Raw genomic sequence first — 16,864 nt, 5'->3', positions numbered from 1 at the left:
TGTTTGCTAGAGTGAAGGTAGGTGCACTCAGTGCCCCAGTCTTCGCTGTTTTACGCCGTGCACTTTACGGCGACAACACTTATAGCTTGGGGGTATTGTGGCACGCCGCCTCCACATTAACAGATCCAAGGGTAAAATACATGGTGGTATTTATGATACTTGTTTAATGAGTCACTTTAACATTCAGATACGCCAACATGATTATCCTTTACCTAAGGCTTACCTAGATCGTGCGGCTATGGAACACCACCACTTTATTGATATGGAGACCACCACTATGGATGTTCCTTACAACTTTGTCATTAGTGAGATTACCCGTGATGTTATTCCTCTGCCTCCACCCACTTTGTTTAATCCTATTGCCAGGGGCGGATACAGGATTATGCCTGAGGACATTGTCGCTTATCGGAACAACCTAGCTGCGGCACAGGCGGAGCCTCAGCAGGGGATCATCAGGTGCCCGCCCCCCAGCACTTCAATGTGGGACCCCTTGGTTACATCGAGTGGTGATTACCAAGTTAGGCCAAAAGCCTAAGCTTGGGGGAGTACGTATTTCCACCGACATTACATTCATGTTCACACATTTCATTCCAGTTGTCGATGTTCACACTTTTTCATTGTATCATCCATGTTAATTTATTTTCTCGCATTCTTCTTGTGTGTCCACCGAAAAACTTTGAGAAAATCCAAAAATATATTTCCTTCTTCTTTTCGGTCTTTTCTTCCTAGTTTAGATTATTGTAGTACTTCAAAGAAAACCCAAAAAGATTTCCTTGTTCTTCTTTTGCTTGTTGCGAGCTTTCCCGTGTAAATAGTTTTTCTCATTTTTGTTTTTCCCCTTTTATTTGCTCATTTAAGAAAAACCCAAAAACTCCAAAAATATTTTAGTGTGTTTCTCTGAATTCCTTTTCTCTTTTTACTGAGTCATACCGAGGAGAAGACCACGATGAAAATGTTGAGTGGCTCTCATATGCATTATTGTTGATCTAATGAAGAGCCCATATTACTTTGTCTTCTCCTTTTGAATAAAATATTTGCAGATTCCAGCTTAGTCCATGGCACTCTTGCACTATTATTATTTTCAAATCGTTCGGTCATGCGAGTGAAAGACAATAATGACGATATTTGATGAACTGGTTGTGGCAGAGAGAAACGGGTATGAACTCAACTTGTTCTATTTTTGTAAATATGTTTAACCTAGTATCCATGATTCAGCCTATTATGATCAAACATGTTTACATTGACAATTAGAGATTATAGTTTCTCTTAAGTAGCTAGGAGTGGATAATGATTTATCTTGGATGTCAACATTGTGTTAAAATGATTGTGATGTAGTATGATGATATGGTATCCTCCTCTGAATGTTCGAGTGGCTTGACTTGGCACATGTTCGTGCATGTAGTAGAATCAAAACCAATATAGCCTCTATGATATTTATGTTCATGGTGTTCATATCCTACTCATGCTAGTATCCAATGTTACTTATGCATAATGCATGTTCATGACCGTTTTCGCTCTCTAGATGGCCGCTTCTCAACCTATTTGATAGCCTTCACCTGTACTAAGCGAGAATTCTGCTTGTGCATCAAAAACCTGAAACCCAAGTTATTCCAGATGAGTCCACCATACCTACCTATATGCAGTATTACCCTACCGTCCTAAGTAAATTTGCATGTGCCACCTCTAAAAACTTCAAATAAATATCCTTTTGTGTGTGCCTGGATAGTTCGTAGAGCGGCAGGAGGTAGTCAGTATCTTCCATGCTAAGCGGGTTATTCTCATGATGAGTGTTTATTCACTCATCCTTGCACGAGAGGGGCAGTAATAGGGATTCCCAGTCCCGAACTGAAATTGCAAATAATTAAACAAAACTCCCCCGTGACTACTGTTAGTATGGACGGCACCCGTTGTTTCGGACAAGCCATGGAGTGTCATTGTTGGTGGAGGGGAGTAAACCTTTTACTTTTATCACTTGGGAACCGCCACTAATGTGTTTAGCATGGTAGATGCCGATAACTAATGGTCGTGAAGTAAACAAGAAGGGTGCATTTCTGAAAATTTCATTTACATCCGTTTTAAAAACTTGAGCTCTGGCACCACTGCAAATCACTACTTCCCTCTGCGAAGGGACTATCTATTTACTTCTATGTCGTGTCATCACCTTCTCAAATAAGCGCCAGAACCTCAGAGCACTATTGTCATCCTCATGCATTGTGTGTAGCTAATGTTAGGTGCATCATGAATGGATCTTTTCTACCATGAATTACAATGTTTAGTCGCTGCTTGAACTTTAGAGGTGCTCTGCATTTATGTTTTGCGGTCTCAGAAAGGGCTAGCGAGATACCACTATTGTCATATTATATCATGGTTGTTTTGACAATGTGTTGCTGTTTGAGATATCTTATTATTGTTCGCTAGCTGATTATGTCATTGATATGAGTTAATATAATTTTTAAGAGTTATTGTCAACATGGTTAGTTACAATCTTGGTTGAAAACCTGGGTGCAGTTTAACTTATTTATGTAAACAAGAGCAAAAGAGTTCGTAAAAGTTTTTCTTTTTCACTTTCAGTTTATCAACTAAATTGCTTGAGGACAAGCAAAGGTTTAAGCTTGGGGGAGTTGATACGTCTCCGTCGTATCTACTTCTCCTAACGGTTTTCCTCTTGTTTTGGATTCTAATTTGCATTATTTGAATGAAACTAACCCGGACTGACGCTGTTTTTAGCAGAACTACCATGATGTTGTTTTTGTGCAGAAATAAAAGTTCTCAGATTGGAACGGAACTTTGCGATGAATTTTATACAAATAGAGATAATTTCTGGAGCCAAGAACCGCCAGAAGGGGGCACCTGGGTGTGGGCACAACCCACCAGGGCGCGCCCAGGTGGGTTGTCCCCACCTAGTGGCCCCGCAGACCCTGAAACCGAAGCTATAAAATCACATATTTCCAGAGAAAATCGGGGAGAAAGAATTATCACGTATCAAGAGACAGAGCCGCCGCCACCTCCTGTTATTCATCAGGAGGCCAGATCTGCAGTCTGTTTGGGGCTACAAAGAAGGGGATCTTCGATCTTCGATCTTCATCATCACCAAACCTTCTCCATCGCCAATTCCATGATGCTCCCCACCGGGAGTGGGTAATTCCTTCGTAGGCTTGCTGGTCGGGGAGGAGTTTGATGAGACTCATCATGTAATCGAGTTAGTTTTGTTAGGGCTTGATCCCTAGTATCCATTATGTTCTGAGGTGATGCTGTTATGACTTTTCCATGCTTAATGCTTGTCACTTTCGGCCCGGGTGCCATGATTTCAAATCTGAACCGTTTATGTTATCACCATTATATCTATGTTCTCGATCCGATCTTGCAAGTTATACTCACCTAATACATGTTATGATCCGGCAACCCCGGAGTGACAATAGTCGGGACACTTCCCGGTGATGACCGTAGTTTGAGGAGTTCATGTATTCACCGTGTGTTAATGCTTTGTTTCGGTTCTCTATTCAAAGGAGGCCTTAATATCCCTTAGTTTCCAATAGGACCCCGCTGCCACGGGAGGGTAGGACAAAAGATGTCATGCAAGTTCTTTCCATAAGCACATATGACTATTTACGGAATACATGCCTATATTATATTTATGAACTGGAGCTACTGCCGTATCGCCCTAGGTTATGACTGTTATATGATGAATATCATCCAAAAAATGCACTGATTCGCCGCGTACACATTTCTCTTATATTGTTCTTGCTAAGTTACTATTGCTATTGTTACCGTTGCACTTGCTACAAAATCATTGCCATCACTATTACCGTTACTGTTGCTGTTGTTACTACTATCAAAACTATCATACTACTTCGGTACTGATAACTTTGGTGCAGATAATTAATCTCCAGGTGTGGTTGAATTGACAACTAAGCTGCTAATAGTTTCAAATGTTCTTTGGCTCCCCTTGTGTCAAATCAATAAATTTGGGTCGAATACTCTACCCTCGAAAACTGTTGCGATCCCCTATACTTGTGGGTTATCATTGGCCTTATAACCTACCGCCGAAGATCCTGATGGTAGAGAAAGGGTCAGATCCTGATTTTTTAAACTGAGGTCAAATCTGATTAAACTTTACAAAAAAGTTAAAACACTAAATTTGTCCACAGCAAGAGCAAGCATTGTCATCGTCACCATGGCTACACTAGTGCACTGCCCAGGCTATACTCTACTCGGCGTCGTTTCGGGATGGCTATGGCTACGGTCTAGTGCTGGCAGCCCTGAAAGCAGACCAGTACTTGCACCAATACAGTAATGTAGTATTTTGCAAGTCTTGCGTGGCCTTCACTGTATTGCAATGCCAAAACTGTCATACTACTATGTCTCCACATCTTTCACCAGTGCAATATAACAAGTACAACTATGCATGCACCGAATAAGAAGATGTAGTAACATGTGGACAGTATTTTGGAAGTGTCAAAAGCTACACCCTCCGCAATTATGGTCTCCAGCTTCCGAATGTTTTCTATGTTTTGCAATGACCAACTTGACAAATCAACCGTTTACTTTCTCCATATATATAGGGTGGGTCTATTATGATAACACCCCTTAAGACCTTATTCTGGTAACACATACCTTATACTGCTAAGACCTCCCGACGCGCAGCACATAGCGAGCTGAACCAATCTAACCGCTTTCAGCAAAAATAAAAATAAAATGAACTCCCACGACCTCACCTCCTCTCCTCCACACAGCCCCCAATCCCCATGACCTCGCCTCCTCTCCTCCACACAGCCCCCAATCCCCACGACCTTCTTCGTCAACCCACCCACCTTATCCCCCGGTGGCCGACAGGGGCACGGGCGCTGCCACCGTGCAGTCCACCCGCCCAAGCTCACTCACTATCCCCATCGTCCACCACCGCACGACTTCCCCCACCCTAGCTCGCCACCCCCCACGCCACCGCACTAGCTCCCTCTCCATGCTGCCGCACCGTCCCAGGCGTCTCGTGCGGCTGCCGGCGCAAATCCAAGCACGCCTCCCAATAACCCAAGCGTCTCGCGCGGCTACTGGCGTGGATCCGGGAACGCCGCCCCCAGGAGCCCTGTGCGGCTGCCGGCATGGATCTGGCGGCGCCACACAAGGCACCTCGTGTGGCTGCCGGTATGGATCCGGACACGCAGCCCCCAGATGCCCCACACTGCTGCTGGCGTGGATCCGCCCCCGCGACCCCACCGTGGCCCCCCTACATCCCCTCCCCACCAGTGAGGTGCTTCTCTGACTGGGCCCTTGGCACCCGGTTGAGGCAGCGTGGAAGTTCAGTTTCGCCAGGACTATCGCAGTAGCGGCACAGTGCATGCGTGGAAACCACCTCCTCGCTGGGATCACTGGGATGAAGACGCCGGTGTTGACAACAACATTGGTTCACTTGGTGCACGTGACAATCCATCTTCCACCTTTTCTTCTCCCTTGCTGAAGCAGCATGAGCATGGTGTTGCAGTGCACTGCCACTCCGCGTGTAGTGCATATTGGTGTGAATGATGTTTGACTTGCTTCGGGCGTTGCCCCTGTGTCCTGCAACGACGGGATATGCCACCATGCTCGCAACAACCACCCACTGTAGTGAATACGGCGGCCATCCCATGGTGGACATCCAAGCCAGTGCGGGTGTGCAGTTCGTCCTGCATGCATGCATTACTACATATGCAGTGCATCGGCCACTCGGCTTGCGGATCTGGTGAGTTGAAGTTCGGTGTCCAGTACGGCGAGGAGCTGTGGTGGCAGCACAACTGCAGGTGGCAGTGTGGCATCATTGCTTCTACTCCGAACTGCAGGTTTTCCTCCTGCCCATGACCAAGTGTTTGATTTTTCCTCTGATATAATTACTCTCTCCTTCAGACCGCTTCATTGCGGCTTTGATACGTCCATTTTGCATCATGTTGACCTACTGTTATTGATATTGTTTTTATGTATAATAATGCTTTTTGGAGTATTTCTAATGTCTTTTCTCTCATAATATGCAAGGTACAGACAAAGAGGGAGAATACCGACAGCTGGAATACTGGACCTAAAAAAGCTACGTCAGGCTACCAATTCTGCACAACTCCAAATGAGCTAGAACTTTACGGGGAATTTTTATGGAATATATAAGAAATATTGGAGCCAATAAGTACCAGAGGGGAGACCACCAGCTGAGCATAACCCACCTGGGCGCGCCAGCATGCCTAGGCGTGCCCTGGTGGGTTGTGCCCTCCTCGGCCCACCTCTGGTGCCCCTGTTCTGGTATATAAGTCATTTTGACCTAGCAAAAATACAGAGAGGACTTTTGGGACGAAGCGCCGCCGTCTCGAGGTGGAACTTGAGCAGGAGCATTTTTGCCCTCCGGCGGAGCGATTCCGCCGGGGGAACTTCCCTCCCGGAGGGGGAAATCATCGTCATCATCATCACCAACAACTCTCCCATCTTGGGGAGGGCAATCTCCATCAACATCTTCAACAGCACCATCTCCTCGCAAACCCTAGTTCATCGCTTGTGTTCAATCTTTGTATCGGAACTATAGATTGGTACTTGTGGGTGATTAGTAGTGTTGATTACCTCTTGTAGTTGATTACTATATGGTTTATTTGGTGGAATATTATATGTTCAGATCCATTATGCTATTTAATGCCCCTCTGATCTTGAGCATGATTATCATTTGTGAGTAGTTACTTTTGTTCTTGAGGTCACGGGAGAAATCTTGTTGCAAGTAATCATGCGAACTTGATATGTGTTTGATATTTTGATGGTATGTATGTTGTGATTCCCTTAGTGGTGTCATGTGAACGTAAACTACATGACACTTCACCATATTTGGGCCTAAGGGAATGCACTATGGAGTAGTTATTAGATGATGTGTTGTGAGAGTGATAGAAGCTTAAACCCTAGTTTATGCGCTATTCCGTAAGGGACAGATTTGGATCCAAAAGTTTAACGCTATGGTTAGAATTTATTCTTAATACTTTTCTCATAGTTGCGGATGCTTCCGAGGGGGTTAATCATAAGTAGGAGGTCTGTTCAAGTAATAACATCACCTAAGCACCGGTCCACCCACATTCAAATTATCAAAGTAGCAAACACAAATAAAACCAACAAGATGAAAGTGACTAGATGAAATTCCCGCGTACCCTCAAGAACGCTTTGCTTATCATAAGATGTTTTGGCCTGTCCTTTGTCTCAAAAGGACTGGCTACCTTGCTGCACTTTTGTTACTACTATCGTTAGTTGCTCGTTACAAATTATCTTGCTATCAAACTACTCGTTACTTACAATTCCAGTGCTTGCATAGAATACCATGCTTAAAACCACTTGTCATTTCCTTCTTCTCCTCGTTGGGTTTGACACTCTTACTTATCGAAAGGACTACGATTGCTCCCTTATACTTGTGGGTCATGAAGGCTCTTTTCTGGCGCCGCTGCCGTGGAGTGAAGTACTCTTGGTAAGTGGAAATTTGAAAGGAAATATTATCACTACGGGCTGAAATTTTCTGTCACTTGTTCGGGGTATCTTCACCTCGACCAGAACCACAATTAGTCACCCTTCAACCTACTGCACCTACTGAAAATATTGGTAATGAAATTCCTTCGGGTATGATAGAACAAGTACTAGCTAATCCTTATGCTGGAGATGGAACCGAACACCCTGATATGCACTTGATATATATGGAGGAAATTTGTGGATTATTTAAGCTTAAAGGTTTACCCTGAGATGAAGCTAAGAAGAAGGTTTTCCATTTTATTTTTAAGGGAAAAGCATTGGCATGGTATAGGCTATGCGATGATATTGGATCTTGGAATTGGAATAGATTGAAATTGGATTTTCACCAAAAAAATTATCCTATGCATCAAGTTCATCGTGATCGGAATTACATATATAATTTTTGGCCTCATGAAGGAGAAAGTATCTCTCTAGCTTGGGGGAGGCTTAAGTCAATGTTATATTCATGCCCCAATCATGGGCTCTCAATAGAAATTATCATTCTGAATTTTTATGCTCGGCTTTCTCATGATGATCGATCTGAAGGAAATATGCCCTAGAGGCAATAATAAAGTTGTTATTTATAATTCCTTATATGATGATAAATGTTTATTATTCACGCTAGAATTGTATTAACCGGAAACATAGTAAATATGTGAATACATGGACAAACAAAGTGTCACTAGTATGCCTCTACTTGACTAGCTCGTTGAATCGAAGATGGTTAAGTCTCCTAGCCATAGACATGAGTTGTCATTTGATTAACGGGATCACATCATTAGAGAATGATGTGATTGACTTGACCCATTCCGTTAGCTTAGCACTTGATCGTTTGGTTTATTTGATATTGCTTTCTTCATGACTTATACATGTTCCTATGACTATGATATTATGCAACTCCCGAATACCGGAGGAACACTTTGTGTGCTACAAAACGTCACAACGTGATTGGGTGATTATAAAGGTGCTCTCCAGGTGTCTCCGAAGGTACTTGTTGAGTTGGCATAGATCGAGATTAGGATTTGTCACTCTAATTGTCAGAGAGGTATCTCTGGGCCCTCTTGGTAATGCACATCATAATAAGCCTTGCAAGCAATGCAACTAATGTGTTAGTTGCCGGATGATGTATTACGGAACGAGTAAAGAGACTTGCCAGTAACGAGATTGAACTAGGTATTGAGATACCGATGGTCGAATCTCGGGCAAGTAACGTACCGATGACAAAGGGAACAACATAGGTTGTTTTGAGGTTTGACCGATAGTGATCTTCGTAGAATATGTGGAAGCCAATATGAGCATCCAGGTTCCTCTATTGCTTATTCACTGGAGACGTGTCTCGGTCATGTCTACATAGTTCTCGAACCCGTAGGGTCCGCACGCTTAAAGTTCGGTGACGATCGGTATTATGAGTTTTTGTGTTTTGATGTACCGAAGGTAGTTTGGAGTCCCAGATATGATCACGGACATGACGAGGAGTCTCGAAATGGTCGAGACGTAAAGATCAATATATTGGACGACTATGTTCGGACACCGGAAGTGTTTCGGGAGGTTTCGAACATATACCACGGTACCGGGGGGTTACCGGAACCCCCCGGGGAGTATATTGGGCCTAATGGGCCCTGGTGAGAGAAGAGGAGGGACGGCGAGGGCAGCCACGCGCCCCTCCCCCTCTAGTCCGAATTGGACAAGGAGGGGGGGCGGCGACCCTTTTCCTTCTCTCCCTTCCTTCTCCTCTCCTACTCCTACTTGGAAGGGGGGAGTCCTACTCCCGGTGGGAGGAGGACTCCTCATGGGGCGCGCCATGGGAGGCCAGCCCCCTCCCCCTCCTCCACTCCTTTATATACGGGGAGGGGGCACCCCTTGGAGACGTAATAATTGATCATTGATCTCTTAACCGTGTGTGGTGCCCCCCTCCACCATAATCCACCTCGGTCATATCGTAGCAGTGCTTAGGCGAAGCCCTGCGTCGGTAGCTTCATCAACAGCGTCACTACGCCGTCGTGCTGACGAAGCTCTTCCCTGAAGCTCTACTGGATCGTGAGTTCGTGGGACGTCACCGAGCTGAACGTGTGCTGAACGCGGAGGTGTCGTACGTCCGGTACTGAGGATCGGTCGATCGTGAAGACGTACGACTGCATCAACCGCATTGCCATAACGCTTCCGCTTACGGTCTACGAGGGTACGTAGACGACACTCTCCCCTCTCGTTGCTATGCATCACCATGATTTTGTGTGTGCGTAGGAATTTTTTTGAAATTACTACGTTCCCCAACACGATCCATGCTCGATACTTCTTGTACTAGTTCCTTTATGAAGAAGACTATTGAATTCCGGTGGAATGTTTTAGAAATAATAAAACGCAACTCTGAAGATTGGGAACTCGACCAAGATAAAGAGTAAGGTATTAAGCTTCAGTATGATTGTGTTAACTCTTTTATAAATACCGATGCTTTTCAAATGTTTAGCACTAAATATGGACTTGGCTCTGAGATAGTAGCCTCCTTTTGTGAATCATTTGCTACTCATGTTGATCTCCCTAAGGAGAAGTGGTTTAAATATCACCCACCTATTAAAGAAGAAATTAAAGAACCGGTAATAGCTAAAGATGAAACTATTATCTATAATGTTGATCCAATTGTTCCTACTGCTTATATTGAAAACCACCTTTTCCTGTTAGGATAAAGGAACATGCTAAAGTTTCAACTGTGGTCAATAAAAGCTATATTAGAACACATAAACCAGCTGAACAAATCAAAGTAGAACCTAGTGTTGCTATGGTTAAAGATCTCCTGGTTGAAAATATAGATGGGCATGTTATTTACTTCTATGATGAAGCTGCTAGAATTGCCTAACCCGATGAAAAGGATAAACATAGACCCGTTGTTGGCATGCCTATTGTATCAGTTAAGATAGGAGATCAATGTTATCATGGTTTATACGATTTAGGTGCTAGCGTGAGTGCTATTCCTTTTACCATATATCTACAAATTATGAATGATATAGCACCCGCTGAGATAGAAGACATAGATGTTACTATTAAACTTGCTAATATAGAAACCATCACACGACTTGAGACTGTAAGAAATGTTGAAGTCTTGTGTGGGAAATTAAAATATCCTACTGATTTTCTTGTTCTTGGCTCCCACAATATGGCTTTTGTCCCATTATCTTTGGTAGACCTTTCTTGAACACCGTTAATGCTAAAATAGATTGTGAGAAACAAATTGTCGGTGTTAGTTTTGATGATGAGTCTCATGAGCTTAATTTTTCTAAGTTTAGTAGAAAGCATCATAAGGAAGAATTGCCTACTAAGGATGAAATAATTGGTCTTGTTTCTATTCTTGTACCTCCTACTGATCCACTAGAACAATATTTGCTAGACCATGAGAATGATATGCATATACATGAAAGAAATGAAATAGATAAGATTTTCTTTGAACAACGTCCTCTGCTTACGGTCGGTCGATCGTGAAGACGTACGACTACATCAACCGTGTTGTCATAAGGCTTCCGCTTACGGTCTACGAGGGTACGTAGACGACACTCTCCCCTCTCGTTGCTATGCATCACCATCATTTTGTGTGTGCGTAGGATTTTTTTTGAAATTACTACGTTCCCCAACAGTGGCATCCGAGCCAGGTTTATGCGTAGATGTTATATGCACGAGTAGAACACAAGTGAGTTGTGGGCGATACAAGTCATACTGCTTACCAGCATGTCACACTGGTATTGTTGGATGAAGCGGCCCGGACCTACATTACGCGTACGCTTACGCGAGACTGGTTCTACCGACGTGCTTAGCACACAGGTGGCTAGCGAGTGTCAGTTTCTCCAACTTTAGTTGAATCGAGTGTGGCTACGCCCGGTCCTTGTTGAAGGTTAAAACAACACTAACTTGACGAAATATCGTTGTGGTTTTGATGCGTAGGTAAGAACGGTTCTTGCTCAGCCTGTAGCAGCCACGTAAAACTTGCAACAACAAAGTAGAGGACGTCTAACTTGTTTTTGCAGGGCATGTTGTGATGTGATATGGTCAAGACATGATGCTATACTTTATTGTATGAGATGATCATGTTTTCTAACGGAGTTATCGACAACTGGCAGGAGCCATATGGTTGTCGCTTTATTGTATGAAATGCAATCGCCATGTAATTGCTTTACTTTATCACTAAGCGGTAGCGATAGTCGTAGAAGCAATAGTTGGTGAGACGACAACGATGCTACGATGGAGATCAAGGTGTCGTGCCGGTGACAATGGTGATCCTGACGGTGCTTTGGAGATGGAGATCAAAGGCACAAGATGATGATGGCCATATCATATCACTTATATTGATTGCATGTGATGTTTATCCTTTATGCATCTTATTCTTCTTTGATTGACGGTAGCATTATAGGATGATCTCTCACTAAAAATTTCAAGGTACAAGTGTTCTCCCTGGGTATGCACCGTTGCGACAGTTCTTCGTGCCGAGACACCACGTGATGATCGGGTGTGATAAGCTCAACGTTCTTGTACAACGGGTGCAAGCCAGTTTTGCACACGCATAATACTCGGGTTAAACTTGACGAGCCTAGCATATGCAGATATGGCCTCAGAACACTGGAGACCGAAAGGTCGAGCGTGAATCATATAGTAGATATGATCAACATAGTGATGTTCACCATTGAAAACTACTCCAGCTCACGTGATGATCGGACATGGTTTAGTTGATTTGGATCACATGATCATTTAGATGACTAGAGGGATGTCTATCTAAGTGGGAGTTCTTAAGTAATATGATTAATTGAACTTTAAATTTATCATGAACTTAGTCCTGGTAGTATTATCATATCTATGTTGTAGATCAATAGCTCGCGTTTAGCTCCCCTGTTTGATTTTTGATATGTTCCTAGAGAAAACTAAGTTGAAAGATGTTAGTAGCACCGTGATATGAGGATTATCCTCATTGCTGCACAGAAGAATTATGTCCTTGATGCACCGCTAGGTGACAGACCGATTGCAGGAGCAGATGCAGAAGTTATGAATGTTTGGCAAGCTCGATATGATGACTACTTTATAGTTTAGTGCACCATGCTTTACGGCTTAGAATCGGGGCTTCAAAGACATTTTGAACGCCACGGAGCATATGATATGTTCCAAGAGTTGAAATTAGTATTTCAAACTCATGCCCATGTCGAAAGGTGTGAGACCTTTGACAAGCACTTTGCCTACAAGAAGGAGGAGAATTGCTCAGCTAGTGAGCATGTGCTCAGAATGTCTGAGTACTACAATCACTTGAATCAAGTGGGAGTTAATCTTCCAGATAAGATAGTGATTGACAGACTTCTCTAGTCACTATCACCAAGTTACTAGAACTTCTTGATGAACTATAATATGCAAGGGATAACGGAAACGATTCCCAAGCTCTTCGTGATGCTGAAATCAATGAAGGTAGAAATCAAGAAAAGCATCAAGTGTTGATGGTTGACAAGACCACTAGTTTCAAGAAAAGGGCAAAGGGAAGAAGGGGAACTTCAAGAAGAACGGCAAGCAAGTTGCTGCTCAAGTGAAGAAGCCCAAGTCTGGACCTAAGCTTGAGACTAAGTGCTTCTACTACAAAGGGACTGGTCACTGGAAGCAGAACTGCCCCAAGTATTTGACGGATAAGAAGGATGGCAAAGTGAACAAAGGTATATTTGATATACATGTTATTGATGTGTACTTTACTAGTGTTTATAGCAACCCCTCAGTATTTGATACTAGTTCGGTTGCTAAGATTAGTAACTCGAAACGGGAGTTGCAGAATGAGCAGAGACTAGTTAAGGGTGAAGTGACGATGTGTGTTGGAAGTAGGTCCAAGCTTGATATGATCATCATCGCACACTCCCTATACTTTCGGGATTAGTGTTGAACCTAAATAAATGTTATTTGGTGTTTGCGTTAAGCATGAATATGATTTGATCATGTTTATTGCAATATGGTTATTCATTTAAAGTCAGAGAATAATTGTTGTTCTGTTTACATGAATAAAACCTTCAATGGTCATACACCCAAGGTGAATGGTTTATTGAATCTCGATCGTAGTGATACACATATTAATAATATTGAAGCCAAAAGATGCAATTTAATAATGATAGTGCAACTTATTTGTGCCACTGCCGTTTAGGTCATATTGGTGTAAAGCGCATGAAGAAAATCCATGCTGATGGGCTTTTGGAATCACTTGATTATGAATCAGTTGATGCTTGTGAACCATGACTCATGGGAAAGACGACTAAGGCTCCGTTCTCTGGAACAATGGAGCGAGCAACAGACTTGTTTGAAATAATACATACTGATGTATGCAATCTGATGAGTGTTGAGGCTCGCGGCAGGTATCGTTATTTCTGACCTTCACAGATGATTTGAGCAGATATGGGTATATCTACTTGATGAAACATAAATTTGAAACGTTTGAAAAGTTCAAATAATTTCAGAGTGAAGTGGAAAATCATCGTAACAAGAAACTAAGTTTCTACAATCTGATCGTGGAGGAGAATATTTGAGTTACGAGTTTGGTCTTCATTTAAAACAATGCGGAATAGTTTCGCAACTCACGCCACCTGGAACACCACAGCGTAATGGTGTGTCCGAACATCGTAACCGTACTTTATTAGACATGGTGCAATCTATGATGTCTCTTACTGATTTACCAGTATCATTTTGGGGTTATGCATTAGAGACAGCTGCATTCACTTTAAATAGGGCACCATCTAAATCCGTTGAGACGACACCATATGAACTGTGGTTTGGCAAGAAACCGAAGTTGTCGTTTCTGAAAGTTTGGGGTTGCGATGCTTATGGGAAAAAGTTTCATCCTGATAAGCTCAAACCCAAATCGGAGAAATGTGTCTTCATAGGATACCCAAAGGAGAGAGTTGGGTACACCTTCTATCACAGATCCGAAGGCAAGACATTCCTTGCTAAGAATAGATCCTTTCTAGAGAAGGAGTTTCTCTCGAAAGAAGTGAGTGGGAGGAAAGTAGAACTTGATGAGGTAACTGTACCTGCTCCCTTATTGGAAAGTAGTTCATCACAGAAATCTGTTCCTGTGACTCCTACACCAATTAGTGAGGAAGCTAATGATGATGATCATGTAACTTCAGATCAAGTTACTACCGAACCTCGTAGGTCAACCAGAGTGAGATCCGCACCAGAGTGGTACGGTAATCCTGTTCTGGAGGTCATGTTACTTGACCATGATGAACCTACGAACTATGAGGAAGCGATGATGAGCCCAGATTCCGTGTAATGGCTTGAGGCCATGAAACTTGAGATGGGATCCATGTATGAGAACAAAGTGTGGACTTTGGTTGACTTGCCCGATGATCGGCGAGCCATAGAAAATAAATGGATCTTCAAGAGGAAGACGGACGCCGATAGTAGTGTTACTATCTACAAAGCTACATTCACTACTAGAAAAAGGCTTACTAGTGGCGCACCAGTTATGCCTACTAATGGCGCACTACTGGTGCGCCACTAGCATCACGCCACTAGTAATTTTTACTAATGGCGCACCGCTGGTGCGCCATTAGTATCTGGTACTCTAATGGCGCACCGGGCAGTGCGCCATTAGTATAGGCCCCGGTGCGCCATTAGTATGCCTCCCAGTGGGCATGTGCTTTGCCATACTAATGGCGCACTACTGGGTGATGCGCCATTAGTATCCTTTGGCATACTAATGGCGCACGTTTGGGTGATGCGCCATTAGTATGTATATTAGGGATTTTTTTTCTTTTCTGATATTTGCACAGATTACAAAATATATTATTGGACAGAATATAAACAGCACCACACAGCAACAGCAGATTCATCGAATACAATAGAATATTAGTCTCCGAATACAATTCATCATATTAGTCTCCGAAATCAAAAGACCGAACAAAGATAGAACATTACAAGTCTCGAGACCGCGAGTAGCGAGTTTGTCGAAATTAATACTAATCCTAACAAGTCCTACTAATCATCATCATACAACTTCTACTCGTTATTAATAACAAGTCATACGATCATCATCCTGATAGTCATCGAACCAACCCTACTTAATTGTTCTTAGAACATGATCATCAGTATTAGGCAGGACCTAAAATACCCTATTTAAGGTAAAATAGCATAAAACAATATAGACCCTGACTCTCCATTATGGAGAATGGAGATCATCCTGTCTCCAATTCTTGCGCGGCGCTTCCTTTTGCTTCCAAGAACCTCCTTACGACTGTCCATACATTTTTTCCATTCTCTGATTAGCATGTCTCCACTTCTTCTAGAAATCCGGTATGGACAGTTGAGATTTGTAGGATGACCTGGATATAAGTTCAAAACTTGAAGGCTGCCATTCTGATACATCAAATGAGGCACACAATCCTCTGGGATTCTATGTTGAAAAACATAGTAATAACTTCATAGTTAGCAATGATGTACTAGTTTTAGAAGTATGCAAAAGATGCACGGATGTTGTAATAGTAAAAAATCTTACCAGGGTATCTCCATGGTAGTTGCCGTAGTTCAACACGTGCACTAGTGGCACGTATTGACCATAATGTTGAGGAGTTTGATTGTAGATATTGTAATTCTCAAGATCAGTACAAAATCCGACCAGATGATTTTTCTCCTGATAAGTTAACTCGGAGCCATCGGTGTAGTGGGTTTTGTCTACCATTTTCCGCACATTTTTTGAACAATCAAAATAAGCTGTCAATGGAAATAAGTTGTCAACTATTTTGAAATAAACAATATAGATTAGTTAATAATTAAATATGTTTGAGAAACTCACATAGCGGTAGAACTGGAGGCGTATCAACAAGGACCCAAATGTCCATATTGTCTTGGTCGATGCCAGGATCACCAAGATCCATGGTGACAAGCATACCCTCATCAAAACCATACATCTTGCAAAATGCTTCCCAATTTTTGCAACCAAAATGGGTTACGCTCTCAGCATTATATAGATTTAATTCAAAATCCACATCATGATGTGTCCTTAGGTGAATTTTCTTTGTTTCAAAATTTTCATGATCTTCAAAATCCATCCTCTCCAAGACATAGCGTCTTGCATGGCATGGGATAAACTATACTCGAATTGTAAAAGATGAAATTACACGTTGAAGTCATGCTTAATTATGCAAAAAACACTTGTCGTCGTTGCGTACCGTTTCAACTTCAAAGGTCTCCTCGAGCTTAATGCTGAAGCGCCGATCATCGTCCAGGTGAGGCCTGTCGCACAGACCTCGACCGTCGTGGCACCAGTCGCACTCCCCCGGGAGACTTTCGTCGTCCGATGACGACATTTCCTATGTTCATAATTCAAAACTACATCATCTCTGTTGGGTCCAATAAGATAATCCACAGTGTGGTG

This window comes from Aegilops tauschii, chromosome 3 (assembly GCF_002575655.3).
Source record: "Aegilops tauschii subsp. strangulata cultivar AL8/78 chromosome 3, Aet v6.0, whole genome shotgun sequence".
NCBI lineage: Eukaryota > Viridiplantae > Streptophyta > Magnoliopsida > Poales > Poaceae > Aegilops > Aegilops tauschii.
The sequence above is the reverse complement of the archived record's forward strand: the minus strand, read 5'-3'. Positions refer to the sequence as shown.